Below are 20,335 nucleotides of genomic sequence, written 5' to 3' on the forward strand. Positions count from 1 at the left end.
CCGCCGGCGGCGTGATTAGCCAGTTTCGATTTTGTCTTAGAACACGTTTCAAAATTGTTGTTACGAGATTAAGTAGTAATTTCATTTACTAACGCGTTTCATTAGAACAATTGTTAGCGCCCGTAATGTCCACCACGGGGAGCATAAAGCAAGCCTTGAATTCGCACAGACATCCGTACGTAAGTGGCGATGATTTCATTACAGATAAACGTAAATAACTGCACACTTACTTCGTGATTCATGAGCGCTGCTTACTTGGAAGAGAAGCAAGAATGCTGAGACATGCTTGCAAGGTGTGTGTTTTTTTTTACACAGCGCAGATTTTTTTATAAAAGAAGTTATGACCGTGAGACACCTTTCATCTTCGCATTCGAGCTTTACGGCGAGGCGGAAATGTTTTGCCGCTGCTTAAGTTACACTGAAGATATTATTGAATAAAAATGATTAATTACTATTTCATTAATGCCTTTGAGGCAGTTGTTTAAATGGGGAAATTAAAGTCATTCACATTTTAATACGCCCTCGTTTTTTACTATCTTTGAAGTCGCACCTAATTTGAGATACTTATTATCGAATTTCAACAGTGAATGCAGGCAATATCGAAACCGAGCGCCGCGAAATCTCAGAAAAGGCGGTCACGCTATATGAGACCGATCGCTTATTGCCCAGCGCGATGTAGTTTGAAACTGAATGTCTCGGCCAGTCACGGAACCTACTGATGCAGCACGCCTTGCCTGGCAAGCATATGCTGCTGTGTGTCGGGTCAGGATTTGCCGCGGCATTCAAACTTCGCCCCACGCTTCTTTATGGGGCAGTGTGGACTGACGCGCTGCGGGACGCGCTCAGTCTCGGTATTGCCTGGATTTGGACTTCAATTTCAATAATCAATCTCTCAAAGTAAGTGCGATTTGATGGATTTCTAAAAAACGGGTACGCCATGAATTGTGACGCCCTACAATGTTTCCATAAAGGCAACAGCCCTCAAGTTAATAACAGACAGGTTAATTAGCAACTTATGTTAATCATTTCCTTTCAATTAAGTTCAGCAGAGAAAAAGTAATTCCGCTTCACCGTAGATCTCGTATGCGAATACGACAGGTGCTCGCGGTAATAGCTTCTTTATTAAAAGAACGCCTTCTAAAAAAAAAAAATCAGACGTTCTATATGGCGTGTATTTTACACGTCGCTGTGGATTACACCGTAAGAATCAATGAAGTCTGCAGATTAATTTTTTCACAAGTAAAATAGTTGCGACCTTGTGCAATCACGACCCAATTGCCACCCAAGATGTTTCTTTCGAGCAGTTGCATTACAAATATAAGTTGCTTGTAGTTTGTTTCTTTCGCTTGTGTTGCCACGCGGCATAATGTCATAATGGAATTAAATATAAGAATGCAGGCGCATTTCTTAGAGGTACTGCAACGGTGACTTATAAAATGTGTTCTCCATAATGCATGTTTCATAGTCTTCGACATGATCCCTGTTCAAAGTCACAAATTTACGAACCCTTTCGAAAATTTTCTTTCTCCCGCGGAACATCCAAAGTGGATGGCGGGAATGCGCTGCAGACGCAGGAGTGGAGCACTTCGGAGACTCGACAGTGCCGTTCGTATGGTTGACCCCACGCACAATATATGGCCAGTGTAAGGGCCGCCGCCACGCGAAGTCTCCGGAGAGAGATTTCTTTCACCTGAGAAAGAGTGTGGGGAAGGGAGCGCTCCCGCGGGAGGGGGGGGGAGAGAGGGAGGGCAAGCATGTCATGCCGGATGATTGTTTTTCGGTTGAATAAAACAAAGCGGGGTCCAGGGGAAAGAAACGAAGTGGAATTAAAACACCAGGTCACTGTTGTTGTGGTCATGACCCTGTGCCTTTACCAGCAGACAATCATAGGCGCATCTACCGCGGGGCAGCGGTGGATCCGGTTGGACGTGCCCCCTTACTGTCAAAAGTGTAAGTGTTTGTGTGTGTGTGTGGGGGGGGGGGCAAAGTATGTCATGGAAACTTCACGTGCGAAGTTAAACGCGGTTGGATCAAAACAACCTTGGTAAGAAATTTCCTATTCAAGTGTTAGAGCATGTGATATGACCGCTTTCAGCTATGCTTCCCAATGTCCCGATATAGCTGTAGGTTACAACAGTTCTATATTTTGTTGAAAGGGGAGGGGGACATGGTAAATTGCAATGTGCGACAAAAATTTTCCGTTCCTTGTCCAGTTAGAAGCGCTGCAAATAATTACTTAGCCGTCGTTTTCCTTTCCTTATTTTCAATTGTCATAACATAATCCTACTTGATTTTACCGTTGTCCTCGGTGAACTAAATATGTTTTCCTTATATTTGGCAAAAAAAAAAACAAGGCGCATTATGGGCAACTTGTAGGAAAACCTCAAAGACGGGGGAATAACTAAGACATTTGCAGTAAATTGTGCACGCAAGCGATCCTCAGCTTTATCAATGCGTTTACCGAACAATATAATTGACCCCGTTGCCCCGGGGGAGCAAATCTACCGGAAATTGACGGGGGCACGGGAAGGAGGGAGGACATCATCGTAAACGTTATGGCAGAACAACCTGCGTGTTCATGAAATACTGGCTTTTTAAAAATTCTAGCAAGTACTCCAAAGCGGGCAAATCTTCAAACGGAACTGTCATATATATAGGAGCAACATTTTAAGGTATGCGATATAATAAAAAAAAGCTGGACCTTTTATTGCAACTGTTCGAAAGACAGAGCTTCACCGAAAATCGAGTTTTAATTCTCGAAGGTCGTACACGTCTGATCTCTTTTTTTTCTTTTGTATATTGAAATGAATTTATTATTGTACTTCGTTGCGTATAACCTCGACAGCACTGTTATGTAAGCTAGCGAGACATTTGTGCTGTGGACATCTTTTGTTTTGTAATTAAAAATGTTTGTAGCAAATGTGCACTTTTTATCTGCACTGTACTGCTTCTAGTCGGCAGGATTTGGGACCTCTGTGAGGCACTCACTACCTTTTGTCCCTCCATGATCGTGAGAATTCCTATAGTTACGAGACAGAAATGCAAATTGAAATTAATTTTCGGGCCCTTATGGTTCACCATGTGCGGTTGAAAAATAGGGGAAATATAACTGAGAGAAGTCGTTCCCTTTCACTTACGGTAACTGTAATTCGCAATATATATATATACATATATATATATATATATATATATATATATATATATATAGAGAGAGAGAGAGAGAGAGAGAGAGAGAGAGCGCGAGAGAGAGAGAGAGAGAGAGAGAGAGAGAGAGAAAGAGAGAGAGAGGGAGGGAGATCCGATCGTGTGCCTTCTGCCCCCCGCCCCCTCGAGATATACTGGGTACGCCACTATGGACAGTAACGTTCACAAGTGTCGAAAAGTGGATTTTGTGTATCGGCTCACAAATTCGCAATGCTTTCTGTTCCCGTTGATATCAGGCAAGTTGACAAGGGTTTCTATTGCGCCGTGTATAACCTGCAGCTCAAATAATAAGGGGTCCGAAAATTCCGTTGCATAACCGTGAGTGTGTTGGATCTCGGATGCATCGGATTTCGGAAGGCTATTTGTCCTCCTTTTGAGTCAACTGCCACGTTCGCAAATCACACAGCCTCTCGAAGTTGCGGTCGTTTCAGTTGCAATCGGTTAAACCCGCCGGCGGAACTTTGTCTATGCCAATGCTACAAAAGCGCGTACAGTTTAACACAATTTCTGAGCTCGTTGAGCAGCAACAGAAAGAAAGCTCAGAAGATGCTGTAGCGACCACCAGGCTCTTCGATGTCACCGCTCCTTGGTAAAGCAGTTTGCCGTACCGTGGCGGCCATTGCCCTTTGCTCCCTCACCGCACCTTGACTTGGCCGTGGTCGACAGACAGGGGAACCACCACAGCCACTGGGAAAACCTGTTTTCTCTTTTGAATAAAGCCAGTCGACTCTCCGTTCCCAAGCTCTCAAAACGTGTCTTACTTGCCTATGCTAAACCTAGCTCCCAACAAGTGGTGACCTAGGACATTTAGGTTTTTTCGAGCACTACCCATAAAGAACGCTGGTCATACTCCTGCATACGGAAACGACGTTACAATTACGTCTTCTGTCATCGTCGCAGAGCTTCAGCTTTCCAGCTTTTGGCCCAAGAATCCTCGAGTTCGGTTTATGCAAGTAAGGCCCGTCTTGAAGTCCGGCGCATCACTCACAGACAGCTAGGTACGTGCACGTCGTCGCCGCGCTGCCCACCGATATCGCCGATGCCACAGACGATATGCTAGAGGGTATACGCCTTCGGCCACAGCATACGACGACCTGGAACGAACTGTTCTGCAGCGCCCTGAGCCATCGCAACAGCGTTGGCTCCAACAGCTCGTCTGCGAACGAGGCGACCAACGACCGTCACAACTCTTGCACTGGTTGCGTCAGTTGCAGGGTGAGCACTCTACAAGCATTTTGTGCAAGCTGTACATGCGGCTCCTCCTACAGTCGGCCCGTATGGGGCTGGCAGCTTCTGAAGAGACGAGTCTAGATCAGCTAGCTGCACTCGCTGACCACATATGCGACTGCTCGTCTGCGGCACAGCTACATATCGCCGCTGCAAGAGTCTGAGAGCCAGGAGACCGACTCTCGCGCCTGTAGGAAACATTCGACCACCTTACCAGTGCACAGGAGAAGCTGACGACTGGTGGCAACATGGGCGGCCAACTTCAGCGCAACCACTCGCCTTCACAGTCTCGTAGCACACCTAGAAGCTCGCCATCGCTTTCGTGAACAAGCAAGTCGCTGCAACCAGCCTTATTTTTGGGCGGGAAAGACACCAGGCAGTCGCTAACGTCGGCATGCGACACCGGCCGTCACGTGAGCCACCTTCGTAGTTCACCGAATCACCGGCCCGCACCTCATCACAAACGCTGCCAGAACTATGGTGTGTTCAATAAGACCTGAGGCGAGGGGGCGCATAAAAAAGTTTGTTTGCCAGCCCATAATTCCGCGCCTATGCGGAGCGTGCTTAGCGTGCGTTTTGTGTGTATGAATGTATTCAGTTTGGCAGTGTAGTGTGTTTGGAAAGCTGTTGAAATAAGGATTCAAATAACAGAAGGCGTCATTTTGCTGGCGGCATGCTTTGGTTATAATAAGCCGCGCTCTTGACTGTACCTTTCATACATGGGTAATCTGCGATCACTGAAGCTACGTACTGCGCCAGTGCTAGCTAGAAACTTTGCCGCAGGCATTCAACTGTATACTGTAGGAGGTCTGTTGGCAGTGTTATTATGAACTGACTAAAAACGTATAAGGAATTCATATTTTGGGCTGAATAACACTGAACTGGCTTTGCTCATGTATTGAAATGGTGTGATTATATGTCTGATTTTATGTTTCGTGCACGGTGCGCATTTGAAAGAGTGCTTAAATGTACGAACTCGGTGAATTCTCATGCGGTGAGTTATGCATCGAAATGGCATATAACGGCTGCTGTGTGGAATTACAGTAGCAGGGGCGTTTTGCATGTGCTTACTGTTTTGGACATGCCTGCACATTTGCTAATTTGATTTGGTACTTAAGAGTTATATATTATGAACACATACATCACCCTTCCTCTGGGAGTTACAAGCATAATCTGTCCTTTTCGCTACTGCATGACAGATCAAAATGTGTTTATCGCTTTACTATTTTTAGTGGAGAAATAAAGTATCCAAATAAAACGTTGTTTTAATTCTGTGTTACCAGTCGTCTGTCATACACAAAAGAAAGAGTTGGTCCAATAAACTATAAACTGCGGTCTAACTGCAACCTTTAGATGCCTTCAAGAATTCAGAATGCTAGATTTCAAAGTGCAGCAGTTGTAGAGTCTCAAAAATGGACTACTTTGCGTAGCTCATAAATGAAAATAAGCTCATGCCTTTTAGTGAGCTTAGATGCAGGCCGCAGTGAACTGTTTCTTGTTAGTCTTGAAATGTGCCTAAGCACGTCATAAGAAGTCTCATTGCCTTCTCTATGAGTACACCCAGTAATATCGATTGAAATGGAGGACCGTATTTTTATCCCTACTGAGCATCATGTTTGCAGATATTATACTCAAATTATGGCTTGAGAAGTGGCACAACCAGAGATAGGGCAGGGGGCACACTGGACACTTGCTTAGGATGTGTCACAAGTGGTGTTTGTGAGACACCAGACTAATGACAGACTTATGACATCTCACAATGACCAATATTCTAATTATTAGTAGAAGTATTACCACGTGAATGCTCAACGAGGGTGAACTGTCGGTTATTTCTTTTTTTTAACATACACATTAAAGTAAGTTTAGAAGTTAACTGCTGCAGTCATTTATGTGTTTCGCATGTTAAAAGCTAAGACTTTCTTTTAGTGCAGTGACCCCATTTCTTGACTGTCTTCAAGTTGTTTTTACACTATTTCCTCTTGTTGACTTCTGCAAACGATATTCTTCAGGCATCCGCTTTGTAAAACGCAGGAACACAGCTACAAGGACACAAGTATGTCAAAGAGCCAGCCCAGCACGAATGCGCGGGGTGCAGAAGAGCACGCTCCAAAGAATCAAAATACATTACCGTGCTATTTGGACGATAAAACTAGAATGTGCGTATATTGGCTGTATGATTTGAATAAATGTCACCAAAACTTTCAAAATACAATATGTCATATGAAGATGAAAATTCTCACGTGCTCTAGGGAGTCTTCTTAACATAATATCTTTTTGTAATTTCTCCGATGGGAAAGTAAGGATTAAGTATGCTCTCTCGAGACAACCACATGAGAGCAAGTGTCATTGAAATATTAGAATTATGTTTTAAAGAAAAGCTGATTACTTTTGTGAGAAGTTGGTGTATTTGTATTTCCTCGCAACAGATATATCAATGTGACAAACATAGTGGTAGAATAACATTGCAGATTTGCTTAGTGATATAACAAATACTTGCAATGAGCACGGTGCCTGTGTTCACTATAAGATACAATAGCCCATGGTTGGTTAGCTGCTAACATAATTTACCAACACGTAAATGCAAGGTTGCAAATACAAACCAATGTCATTCTGAATTTGAAACGCCGACTTGAAGCAGACAGATTTTCATGTCATTCCTTTTATCTATTTTTACACCTAATCTTAAAATATGAATTCCTCTTAGGTTCTAGTAAGGGGAAGCATTGGGAGCATAGTACTCCATGTTTCAGAAGTCATTATCGTTTACGTGCATGCTCGCGGCTCCAGAAGCGGGAGAAGGAGAAAGGCCTTCTGCTCGACCATGGTGTGCACCTTACGTATTAATTAAAAGCCATAGAATAACTTGCAATTAAAGAATTAATTTGACACATGTAAAATTTTGGTTTCTCCTTCTGTGAAATTGCCATATTACTGTTTCTGGCAGGTATTTCAGATTTTGATTACGGTGACTCGATCTACTTGCCAACCAAGTATGCTAGCGCAGGCAAGGATGTGTTCAATGCAATGAACTGAAAGCATCTGCGTGGCAAACTTGTTCATCAATTGGCGGATGTGAACTTATAGTGTGGATCAAGCAAAAGCCCTTGTGTTTAATGTCTTCTGCAGGCATAATTATTTTAAGACAAAACTAGAATTAAAGCATTTTTGCAGAGAGTTTAATTGCTGGAATTAAGAGAGAGTGCACAGTGAGGCACTGTATTACTCTTCCCAGACACATATATGCTTGTTTTGAAGCGAAGTCAAGATTCTGTGAAGCGGGATAGGTTTTCTTACATTAGCGTACCTTAATCACTTCAGTAGCAAAAAAGCTTTGGTTTCAGGTAGTCGATTCATTGTGCAAGTATATGCATACCCTCATACTAAATCGACGTGCATGAAAAGAATATTTAAAACAGGATAGTGCCTTTCCCAATTTATGATATGCCTCTTTGTCTTTTTCGTGTGTCACCTATGGTGTCGAATGTCACCTTTGCTGCATCATATTCATCACATCTGATTTTTGGTGCACATCTGAGGCCATGCTATACTTTAGTTAGATTGCATCTTCAATTAGTCGCAATAATTGATTGTGTAATTATGCAAGCTGCTCCTCAGAAGTATAGCGTTCATACCGTAATGCGGAATGAAAATCTTCCATATATGACAAGAAATTTGATGCGTAAGATTCTAATGCTAATGCTCCTTGTAGATTTATACTCATTTGCTACAGACTAGAAAATATTGGGAATTCAATTTTACTTATTTCTGAGAAAGTGTAACGGATCAATCGCAACAGTACCAGGAAACTACTTTCGTGAAGACGCAAACCGAATAGAACATATGATACACTTCTGTACCGCTTTGAGACCGGGCAGGATATTGCTGCAGAACCACGACAAGACACGCGTAGAAACAATGGGGTGCAGCCCATACATGAATTAGTTTTTGTGAAGCTTTTATAACCGAAGCCGTACCTGCGGCCTTACATGTGAATATACGATACATTTCTAAATGCACTGTACTATCGGTCAGGAACATCCATACGTTGTACAGGACGTTATCAAATGAGCTGCTCTCTTAGAATATGGCACAAGAAGTATCTTGCACAATTTATCCACGTTACCAGCCCCACGCTTAGCAGGTCATCTGGTAACCTCTGCTATATAGGTGCAGGCATTTTCTGCTAGCAATGCGTTTGCTGGCCAGTAATGTGGCCCATATTTCTCTTCGATCGTGGTGCCGATACTTTGTGAGCTTGCGTGCGTTTCTTCTATGTTTAACCTTCCACTGTATATTTGGACAGATGTAGCCAGCTGAAAATAAAGAATATCTCTACACTTTAATACTGATGAAAGTTTAGAGAATATACTTATGTTTTACTACAAGGTGTGTTGTAAAGTTCATGGCATCATTGTAATCTGATTATATGTGTGTCAGTATGCTTCTCAGATTATTGAGTTTGTCTTGTGACTGATAAAGATTTCGACCTTTTAAGAGAAAAAATGTTTGATTTGAGTAACACGGTGACTAGAGATTACATCGAATTCACCAAGCATAACTGCAGGAGCTGCTTATGAAAGAATCGAATATTCCCAACATGTAAGTACTGCGAATTCCTACTAACATGAACATGGCTCTATATCGTGAGCGTTTTCACAGTATTGGGAAGAGTACAAGCACTCTGTTTGGGGGAGTAGAAACACTCGACTTGGAGGAGTAGAAGTACTCAGTCAGGGGCGGTATTATTACCCTTATGGGGGAGTACTAGGACTCTGTATAGGAATACCATCACTCCATTGCTCTGGAATAATAAAACTGTCAGGGGGAGTTATTCTATTCCCTGTCAAAGGAGGTTGATATACTCTCGAAAAGGAAGTGAAATATGGAACAGACAGATATTCCCTCGAATAAAGTTCCCGGAACTCTTGGTTTTTAGAGTCTATGCTCTCACACTTATAACCTGTCCTTATCGAAAAGCTGTTTCCTGAAACAAATGCAAACGCCTATTGTCACAGTGCCGTATAAGAAGAAAGACAAAATGAACTTGCAAACCATGTTTTCAAAGGGCTTCATAATATTTCTCTTTATGAGAGTTATGAAGCTCTGTATTAAATCTGGCGTATTATCTAGACCAATATATGCCTTTATGAAGGGCAGGGCGACTGCGACTGCTTTACTAGCTCAGAAATAAATTATCCTAAAATCTTTTCAAAACAAAGGATTGTGCGTTGCAGTCTTAATAGATTTTTTGAAGGTGTTTGTTTGTCTCTCTCATTACAGACTAATTGAAACACTAGAAATGTACTGCATTCATGGCACCCCACCTTGACTCTTAAAACCGCACCTTAGGTGTCGCTTTCAATGCTTAAATATTAACGATTCCCTTTCTTCTAACCAGGCAACAACAACCGGGGTTACACAAGGGAGCATTTTAGGGCAGTTGCTTTCCAGCTTGTGTATAAATGACATTGTCAAAATGAATGATAAACTTAAATATGTAATGTACGCAGAGGACACTAGCATTTTCTTTACCGGTAACGAAATGGATGCCTCAACTACACTTATAAATAGCAGGTTAGAGAATCTGAATGCATGGAGTGAACGAAAATTATTGGTCGGTAATGCAACAAAAACAAAACGTCTAATTTTTCACTCGTGGAAACAGATTGCTTCTATAAGAACAGATTACGTATAGGTAGCGCCTCACTTGAAGTTGTAGAGACCGTTAAAACTATAGGAGTTTATTTTAATTGTAGTATGTCATAGGAACATCAAGTTAATAATTTAATTACTAATCTTTCAAAATGTAGGTCTAGTTGCAGGAATGCGTTCCTTTCTTTCAGTTTCCGTTAAGATAAAACGTTTTAACAGCTTGTTCTTGTGGCGTGTCAATTATTGCTTCTTGGTATGGGGAAGCACAACGACAACCAATATTAATAATACATACAAACTTCAAATGAAAGCGATTAGGTATATAGCTAATGTCGACAATTATGCACACACCGGTGAATTGTTTAAAGGGTTTAACATTGTTCCAGTTCATAAGCTTTACGAGTATTATATAGCAATTAGGTACAAGCAATAACTGTTCAATAACAATCGCGCCTTCTTGCATATCTTTGGTCTGGAAACATATGTTATTCTATACCCTACCCTTCACCAACAACATTGGATCATTCCATTCTATAGGGCATTTAGGGCATTTTAGGGCAGTTGCTTTCCAGCTTGTGTATAAATGACAGTGTCGCCCAAACTGACAATGTCACTTTGGGCGACAAATGCTACGATTCACTGTTACAGTGATATTAAACAAATTACAATATATAACAACTTAACAATTCATCCGCGTGATATTAAGGAAGCTCTTTTATTGTGAAAAGAAATGCAATGTTAATTAACCGTTGAGAGAACTGTCTATGTATATTGTTGTTTGTGTCTATTGCAGTATTGTATATTGGTCTCCATGTAAATTATGACTTTTATTGCATAAAGCATTTTACATGCTTGATTAGGTTCAATGAAGTCGCCCTTATGCCAAAGAAATGAAATATGGGGTTCTACGTGCCATAACCACTTTCTCATTATGATGCACGCCGTAGTGGTGACTCCAGAAATCTGGACCACCTGGTGACCTTTAGCGCGTACCTAAATCTAAAACACGGGTGCTTTCGCATTTTGCCCCCATCGAACGGCGGCCGCCGTGGCCGGATTTCGATCCCGCGACCTCGTGCTTAGCAGTACGACCTTATAGCCACTAAGCAACCGCAGCGGATGCCTTTATGTCCTCGTTGTTTTTTATGTATCAGGGAGGTTCCGGTTCTCCGCTAGTGACAAACGTCACTTATCTCCCGAGCCTACCCTTATCCTTGAGGGGAACAATAAGTGTGAATTTGAATTGCTCTTTGCTCCCCTCACCATGCCTTGACGTGGGGGCCATGACCCCTTGCTCGCCCAACGGGGGCGCTACCACAGCCACTCGGAACACCTGCTTACCTTTAGAATAAAGCCAGTCTACTCTCCGTTTTAAACTTGTCAGAACGTGTCTTGTGTCCGCTAAATCTAGCTCCCAACAATGCCACATACCGACAGTCGCTGCGCTCCATTCCTATTTGTATGCACATTGCGCCAAGACTGCGCACTTGGAGAATCTTCTAACATAGAATTATGCATGCCTAAACAATCACAAGACGACCGTTGCTTGTGACTAAATTGCACATTTTAAAACTTTGCCGGCATATGACTCAGGCGTTGGCACTGTTCCCCGCTGACTATAACGTTTGCGAGCACTCCATTTCTATTTGTTTCTTCTTTCTGCTTTCCTCTTTAGAGCTGTTTCATCTTCTGCTGTTGCACCAACTTGCTCGGATGTTCTCAGTTTTATTCAAGAGATTTTCAGCGGAAGCTGTACTTTACCCACGCGCTTTTAATTCCGCATGCATATTGGCCATAATGTTCGCCAATCCACCAAATTTGATCTCGGCGGCCTATCGTTCTCCCCGGACGACGGACTAAAATCTACGCTGCAATTGAACTACACGCTTTGGACTTTGGCTACACATCGCCCTTAACATTCCCCATATACCCTAGGAATGTAAAAGTGGTGAATCGTTCATTCGTCAGCGACACCGTAGACCTTGTCCACAAGATAGGGAGAAAACGATGTTTTAGTAATTATTTGTAAAGCTCCCTATTTATTTAGAAACATTAACGTTTCTCCACACATTGCAATAACTTGCCCCACATTTTCACCAGAATTAAACGCGTTCTAGGCCACTTCCTCCTTTACTACTAATTTGGTATCGTTGCAGTAATGGTTTTACAAGGACGGCGACCTAAATTATACGCCGTTTGTAAAACACTTATAACCATCGGAGAGCTCGCATACATTTTTAAGTACCCTAAGTTTTTAGGGGTACTATTTCATGAAAATCTTCGATGGACATGTCACGTGAATTTTATAAAATGTATCATTGCTAAATCAAATGGAATGCTAATTAGATTTCGGACGTTGTTGCCAATAAGATTAAAACGGCAACTTTATTTTAGTACTGTACATTCCCGTATACAATATTGTGTTTGGGGGGTTAGATCAAACTATAATTTGGAACGACAATACATAATGCAGAAGAAAAGTATACGATTCATTCAAAACCTATCTAGTCGGGATCATACATCCCCATACATTGCCGAGAACCGGATACGTCACATAGAAATGTTTATCAACAGCGTTTGTTGGAATTGATATTTCTCGAATTAAAAGCAAATCGTGAGCTGTTTTTTTATACATATACAAATACGGAGACACCATAATATTTCAAAAATAAAAGTTTTGTAGAGATTAAAACGAGAACTACATACGGTATGCAAATATTAAAATGGCAAATTCCGAACCTTCTGAATTGTTATCCATCGTTTTTAGATACAATGGAGAGTTCTCCCTCTTTGCTTGCCTTCAGAAAACTATCTAAAATGTATTTCCTCCAACAGTTGTAATTTTGTTGTACATTTGTTTTGTTCTCTTCAATCCAATTGTAGTCCATTGGCCTTAATAGTTGTGTGTCTTGTTGATGATGAATGTGCTGACGACTAATTCTGTCATTATTCCTTATCTTGCTTTATCGTGTTTGATACTCTGTACGTGCATTTTTATTTGTATGCGTTTGATATTTTGTAGTGTGTTTTAAAGCATGTTGCGCTCATGTTGTGTGCTGCGCGTGCTGGCTGGTGTCAAAGGCCTAGTTAGATGGCTTTTAGTGCCGCCTTTTGCCTTGGCACCAAGACAAACTGCTCTTGAGCATTGTTTTGTCAATAAACAAATAAACAAACGACCAAAAATTCAACCGTGTAGAGCAGGTGTTGTATGTTGATCCGCGGTTCACTGTTCGAATGATCGCCAATCAACTGGCCATGTGAAAGGACCGTGTTTGTAGCATAATCACTGAGGATTTGGTCATGCGAAAAAACATGCGCAATGATGGTGCCGTGGTTGCTGAATAGTGATTTGAAGGGATTCCGTATGCACAAGTGTCTGGATATCATCGCACGTCTTCAAATTGAGCCAAATTCGCTTTGTCGAGTGATTACCGCTTATAAAAAGTAAATTTTGGAGCACGGTCAAGAATCCAAGCGTCGGAGCTCTTACTCAAAGTTCCAATCATCGTCGAGATTGAAGAAAGCGCGGCAGTCCAATTCAAAATTAAGTCATGCTGTGCACGTTTTCCGATGATAAAGACATCGTCCAAAATGAGTTTTTGCCCCAAGGCCAGACGACAAATTAGCAAGGTTTAAGGACATTTTACGACGTTTGCTTCATTCAGTACGCGATAACAGACTGGAGTTGTAGCGGGAAAAATTGTGCCTGCGGCATCAAGACTACGCATAGAGAGACAACACCCTCAGCATCCGGCAGTTGCTGGTCAAGATAAACATCGCCATCATAGAAAGGCCTCTCTATACGCCTGTTCTTGGTCTCTGTCACTTTTTTTCTTCCAAGCTCAGGGGAATTATCAGAGGAACGCATTTTGAAGGCGTGGAGGTCATCAATAGGGCAGGAACGACGGAAATGCGGAACATTCCAGACAAATCCTTCCAGCAGTGCATAGAGGTGAGGCAGAGAAGGATGGGAAAGCGTGTTAAAAAGAAGGGGGACTACTTCGAAGATGACACCACTTAGTTTACACTTTTCGACAGAAATGAATTGTTGGTGATATCACGGCCGTTACATTTAAGACAGACACCCCATATGCATGTACAGTGTGTTTTGTTTAGACCCTATAAAGATTTTTTAAATAAATAAGCTATAAACGCAGCGGATGTGGCGTTTTTGTAGAGGAGTTCTAGACGAGGCACACGTATGTACGACGCCGTAAATAACGTGACCTACATAAGCACTAATTATCAAAATTGAATTATTAGATTTTTATTAGTGCCTTGGGATCAATTGTTTAAATGGCAAATTCTGAGGCCCACATTTTAATGCAATATAAGTATTTTCTCCTTCAAAGTTGCACCTAATTCTAGATATTCATCATGAAATTTCAATGGTAAATATAGGCAGTATCGGGACGCAGTAAAGCCGGCCCTCCCGAAGAGCGCCGCGCTATCATATCGGACGGAAGCGCGCTGTGACGAAAAGCGGGACAAAGTTTGCAATGAAACGTGTCGGCTAGTACCAGCAGGTACTGATACGGTACGTTTTGCCTGGCAAGCATTTGCGGCTCTATGCCGTATCAGGATTGGCCGTGTCGGGATTCAAACTTCTTCACGTACTTCTTAACGGGACGTGACCCTCTTCGATAAGGCCCCGATTGCGCGTCGAAATATCTCAAAATAGCCTTTTTTACAGCGAAGCCACTTAGGGATACTTTCCCCACTATCGTGTCCGCATGTAGGGAAAAAATCCCGAAGATATTGGAATGCCGGGTCTGCCGGGAATGCCGGGAATGGGCCCTTTAAGGGGCCCACACACAGAGCTTCGCTGGTCATTCTTCTTGACAGAGTGGAAAGGCACTGAGTTTTTTAAGCTAAACTAATTTATGCAACATCCTTATAATAAAAAATTGCTGCAACCCAAACGGACCCGCGCAGTGCTGCAACTAAGTTGTTGCGGCTCGAGGTCGTGTTTGTCCCAGGAATCCACCAAGCCCGTCGACGAGTACGTCCGGCAGTGGGAATAAAGGAAAAATGATTCATTTTACATTAGTTACAGTAGCTCCAGATACGGAAGCCCCCTCCATAGAGGAGCATATTAAACGTCTGCGATGACATCAAGACACATCAGCACCTCATTGCACGAAAGGTATCCGCTTTTAATACCGTCGTGTTGCCTAGGCGACCACACTAGGGAATGTGATGACTGTATTGCGGCCAGTGGCAATCGTTGAATCGGTGGCAATATCCCGCCCATGATATCGCACCGTTGTCGCACGGATGTCACTAAGTGTGCCGCCGTATATTTCGCAAGCACGTAGTAGTCTGCGAATCCAAGATTGAAGCCTTTCCACGGTAGGATTCGGCGTTGGCAATTTTCATCATTAGTTCAGGTACTCATGTGCTAGTAGAGGGGCCTTTTCTGGACCGCAGAAGAACTTCACTTTAGCCTAGTTGGTGTTTACTGCATATCATACTGACCGCCGGTTACCGCCCGGTTATCATGGTTACCACCCGTGCTGTTTGCGTGTTCTCTTTTTCTGGACCCGTCAGCCGTCGGTGTCTACGCTGCGCTGACTTCGGGAAAGGCGCTTATGAATGGGTGAGGTTGCTTCGTGGTAATCATTTAATTAAGGCCCTTGGTCATGCTGAGACGTTGCAAGGCTTTCTCGCTCACAATAAAACTATAGAGAACGTTCTTCATGTGAGTTTCTTGTTGAAAAAAAGCACTTGTAACGTGTTTATAGAACATTTCTTTATACTATTTGCCAATTGAATAAAGTTAAAGGCCTTACACAAGCGTTATAAGCCGTTCTTAACCGGCGTTCATATACACTTGACTTCTCTAAAGTACTTGATAATTGTTTGTTGCCCCTTCTCTTTGAACTGAGACTTGCCAAGGGCAAAAGTTCCACCATGCGGCAGCCTGAAGCAGACAAACCATTTTCACGGAAGTGGGAAACAACTTTCCCCATCGCCACATTTTCTCCTCGGGACCGGCGTGGTACCCTGACTTCACAAGGCCATCAACACCTTGCGGAATTCAACTTTCGGTGTTTACTGGGCCGACCTCTCTTGCTGTTCTTTTGTTCATTGCGAGGAGCTCGTTTGCTTGAACATCAGAGGCAGCGCCAAATTTTAATAAATTTATTCAGTAGTTCAGTGACATCTTCTGGTTTAATTACTCCACCAAGCAATACCCAGCTATTAACGCTGCCAGTTTACATGTTAGTTATCATTTCTGACGACTAGATTAAGTTGTGAACCATTGCTTATTTTAATATTTCTGTCATCCTAGCAGCCAGAGATCTGATGTGCATCAACGTTTATGCTGCATTCCAGAAAGGGTCACAGGTAAAGCAAATAACAGTTAACAAGTCGTGGTAAAGGCAATCTTCACGCCAGAACTCGCCGTGCAGGATCGTGCAGATTCGCTTGGCATATATTCTCAACTTTGTGCTCCCCCTACACATTACCATAAAATTCCCGTTGTTTCGGCAGAATATAAGCAAAATAGCTTATTTAGCACACTGAACAAATGGGGGAAACTGACTACGAACATCGCATAACGCATCAGAATAAAGAAAAAATATACCTTATGTAATTAATTCGAAAACCCATAATCAAGCCAGAAACGCTGCAGTTCCGCCACACATTACACTTGAAATTTCCCTCCGTTTTTACCAAAAGTAAACTGTGATGTAGAATCCTCTGATGTACACTAGGAAACACAGGTTATAAGTGTCATATAACGCTTTTGAGTACTTCCTTAAGGAATTTTTCACAGAATGCAATTAACTGACGCTCGTGGAAAACGGTTGCACGACGCTTAATATGCCCTGTATTCCTGCGAAATGTCAACTCTGTGCCGCGTTGAGTTCTTACAGAATAACGGACAAACTTATTGAGCGGTTCGTAAAATACCTTTGCAAAGCTTTCAATGTTAATTTATTGTCAGTAAACACCAATAAAGCCAATGCTGCGAATGACCAGGAAAAAAAAGATGTTATGGACAGTTTGAGGAGACCATGCGGTAAACGTCCTAGGTACACGTCTCTCATACCATGGCCCTCAATCTGTACAGACATAAAAGTGCTACTACCTTTGCTTCGTTCAAGGTGGCGGGTAAACATTGGGAGCGTGTTAATAACGTCCCCACACAATCAAAAAAGGAGGTTTAGTAATTGTCATTTAGCCATTATATAACCAACACACTTGAATATAGTTTCAGCTAAACCCACGATTTGGCGCTACGGAGAAGCCGGCAGAACTAGAGCAGACAATGGCAGTCGAACATTCGAATTTCCAAACTCAATTTTTGTGTCAGGGCTTTTTAAGCAGTGGTATTTTTAGATTTCTCATACGTAAAATATCATAAACATTGTAACCGTAGTAGCCACTTTTGTGGACATTCATAAAGTTCTTATAAATCATGACGTTTTTACAGATCCAGTCAATAGTCGCATGAGGGGGGCGACATTTTGTTACCATGTGCAGTTCAGATGGTGGTGGTTTGAGGAAGCTGTAGGAAAGCATGAATGATCTTAACAGTGACAATATAGGTTCTTCGCTGCATGGCAGTGAATAATATTTGGCTCAGGTGTAGACAGATGCATTTTCTTGCATCCAGTAATAAGAATTTATCGTGCTCGTAAAGTGGGTCAGAGCCCCCATAACCTAAACCACCTAGCCTGATGTCTCGTTGTTTTTTTTTTGTAACGTTTATAGCGAAGATTAGCAGTACATGTTTAATATCTTCTCCAAAAACATTCTGCATGATTCACCTCCTATGTGGATCTCAAGATTAACTTCGCTTTCTCGCAATAAATAGCTGATGTACTCACAGCATCTGCAGAGGCACAAATGGGTAGTATTGCTGCAACTTGGTTTCTGGCCTACAGAGCACTTATCATTTCCCGGGGGTGGGCATGGACTGTTTTTACCAACTGAAAGATAACATGCTTAAATTCAGTATTGTAGGTAATATAATAAATATTATTAATCGAACACAACATACATTTCATGGTTTCGCTGGGTACTGCAGTCAGTATCGCTAAGGTGAGCCCACGTTTAAGATTTGCCCTCAATGATTGCTCGGTGGCCAGCGCTATGCGAACATTTTCCAACAGGATAAGACTTTCACAGTTTTAAGGTTTTGAAGGGCAGTCCGAAGCTTCTTAATGAAACCGTGATAACCATAGGAGATCGAAATAGCAATTCGAAATGCTCGATATTTAGCCAACGTCAAACGTTATATCGTGCCGGATATTCATGCACGTAAGTTTTTATTGAGTCCCTGATGTGAATTATAGTCGATATACAAGGATGACGTAGAACACTTAAACATTTTGTCGCTTGACGATAATTTTACGGATGGTTACATGTCTACTTAGTGGTCATATCTTATTTGGCACAGCTTCGAGTTTGACTAGGCTGTTTGGGTATAGGTCCTTTAATTTTATTCCACTTGTAGCAAAGAGATTGTAGAAGAGACGCTAGTGGGTTCAGCGCTACTGGCTCTAAACGCTAGTGGGTCGAGCGCTCCTGCTCAGCAACGGCTCTCGTGCTTGGAAGCTGTGACTGCCCTGCCCGTCGACGTTGCGCTGCTCCCGAGCTCTGCCAAATAAACACCTTTAGAATTGGTGGAGTGTGCGGGGTAACCTCAGACGATCATCCTGGAACTCCGGTCCCGTACCCTACCATCTACCATGCCCCAAGACGCCTCCCAGCAAAAGCCTCCTCCTGCACCCACTGCGTGTCCCGGGGTGCCTCGTCATCGCGACCCTCCTATCTACACTGGAGCGGACGACACTGACGTGGACGAATGGCTCACGGCGTACGACAGGGTAGGCGACCATAACAAGTGGGATGAAGCAGCCAAATTGAGCCATGTTCTGTTCTACCTCGCTGGAGTGGCCAGCCTGTGGTATAACAACCATCAAGCAGAGTTCCAGACATGGTCGGAATTGAAGGCTTCCCTCGCCGATGTATTTGGTCGCCCTGCTGTTCGCAAGCTGCGTGCCGAGCAACGTTTGCGAGAACGAGCTCAACAGCCAGGCGAAACATTCACCAGTTATATCGAAGATGTCCTGGATCTATGCAGGAAAGTCGATTCGACCATGGCGGAGTCTGATCGAATCCGAAACATACTGAAGGGCATAGAAGACGACGCCTTTAACATGTTGCTGGCCAAACGTCCACGCTCTGTGGCTGAAATTGTCACACTGTGCCAGAGCTATGAAGAACTCCGCAGGCAGCGGTCACTGACCCGTCGATCTCTACCGCGTGACGAACACCGCGCTGGTTTGGCTGCCATGTCCACCCAGGCAGCGTTGCTCGCAGAAATGAAGGCTTTCGTCCGCGAGGAAGTTGCCCGGCAACTCTCGTTGATGGATTTTGCACAGCCGCAGTCGGTACACGCGCCTACGCCAAGTTTTGCGCCTCCGCTTCGCCGCGTCATAGCGCAAGAACTGCACGAGGTTTTGCCTGAGGACCACCAGCGTGTTCCTGCGGCTGCGCCTCACAGCTACGCCGAAGTCATGGCCAGGCCCCAACAGATCCCGACGGCTGTGCGACTCAGCTACGCGGAAGTCGTCACCCAGCCTCAACAACTCCCTCTATGGGGACCTCGCACGTACGCCGAAGTCCTCGCTATGCCCCGACAACAGCCTGCTATGCAATCACTTTACCAGGCGCCACGTCCAACGCGTCCTTCCACATGGATGGGACCTGCCGCAACGACTCGGTGGCGTACAGCGGACAATCGACCAATATGTTTTGCGTGCGGCTATGCCGGCCACGTCGCACGCTACTGTAGTCGCGTGCAGTCACCTAGCGCTACACCTTATGGGCCAAGTTCTCTGGTGGGTTCTCCGCGCCCTGATTACGACGACGAACCTCGGGCTGCGTCACCACCATTCCGCCGGCCCGCCAACATCCGCCGCTCAACTTCTCCACGCCGACGCTCCCCATCACCGATGCGGCCTCGTCCCGAAGCTCGGGATGAGGAAAACTAATTGTCGCAGTCCATGAGGCAAGGGCTGCGACGCCGTCGAAACGCGGAAGTCCTCAACGTAGCCCGACCAATGTGATAGACGTGTTAGTTGACGGTGTGCGCACATATGCCCTCGTGGATACCGGAGCCGCTGTATCAGTTATGGACGCAAAGCTTTGTCGCTTCCTTCGAAAGGGTACGACGCCCATTGCGGGATTCGCCCTCCGCACAGCAGGCGCACAGCGTATTCACCCGATTGCG

Source organism: Dermacentor variabilis, chromosome 4 (genome assembly GCF_050947875.1).
Source record: "Dermacentor variabilis isolate Ectoservices chromosome 4, ASM5094787v1, whole genome shotgun sequence".
Classification (NCBI taxonomy): domain Eukaryota; kingdom Metazoa; phylum Arthropoda; class Arachnida; order Ixodida; family Ixodidae; genus Dermacentor; species Dermacentor variabilis.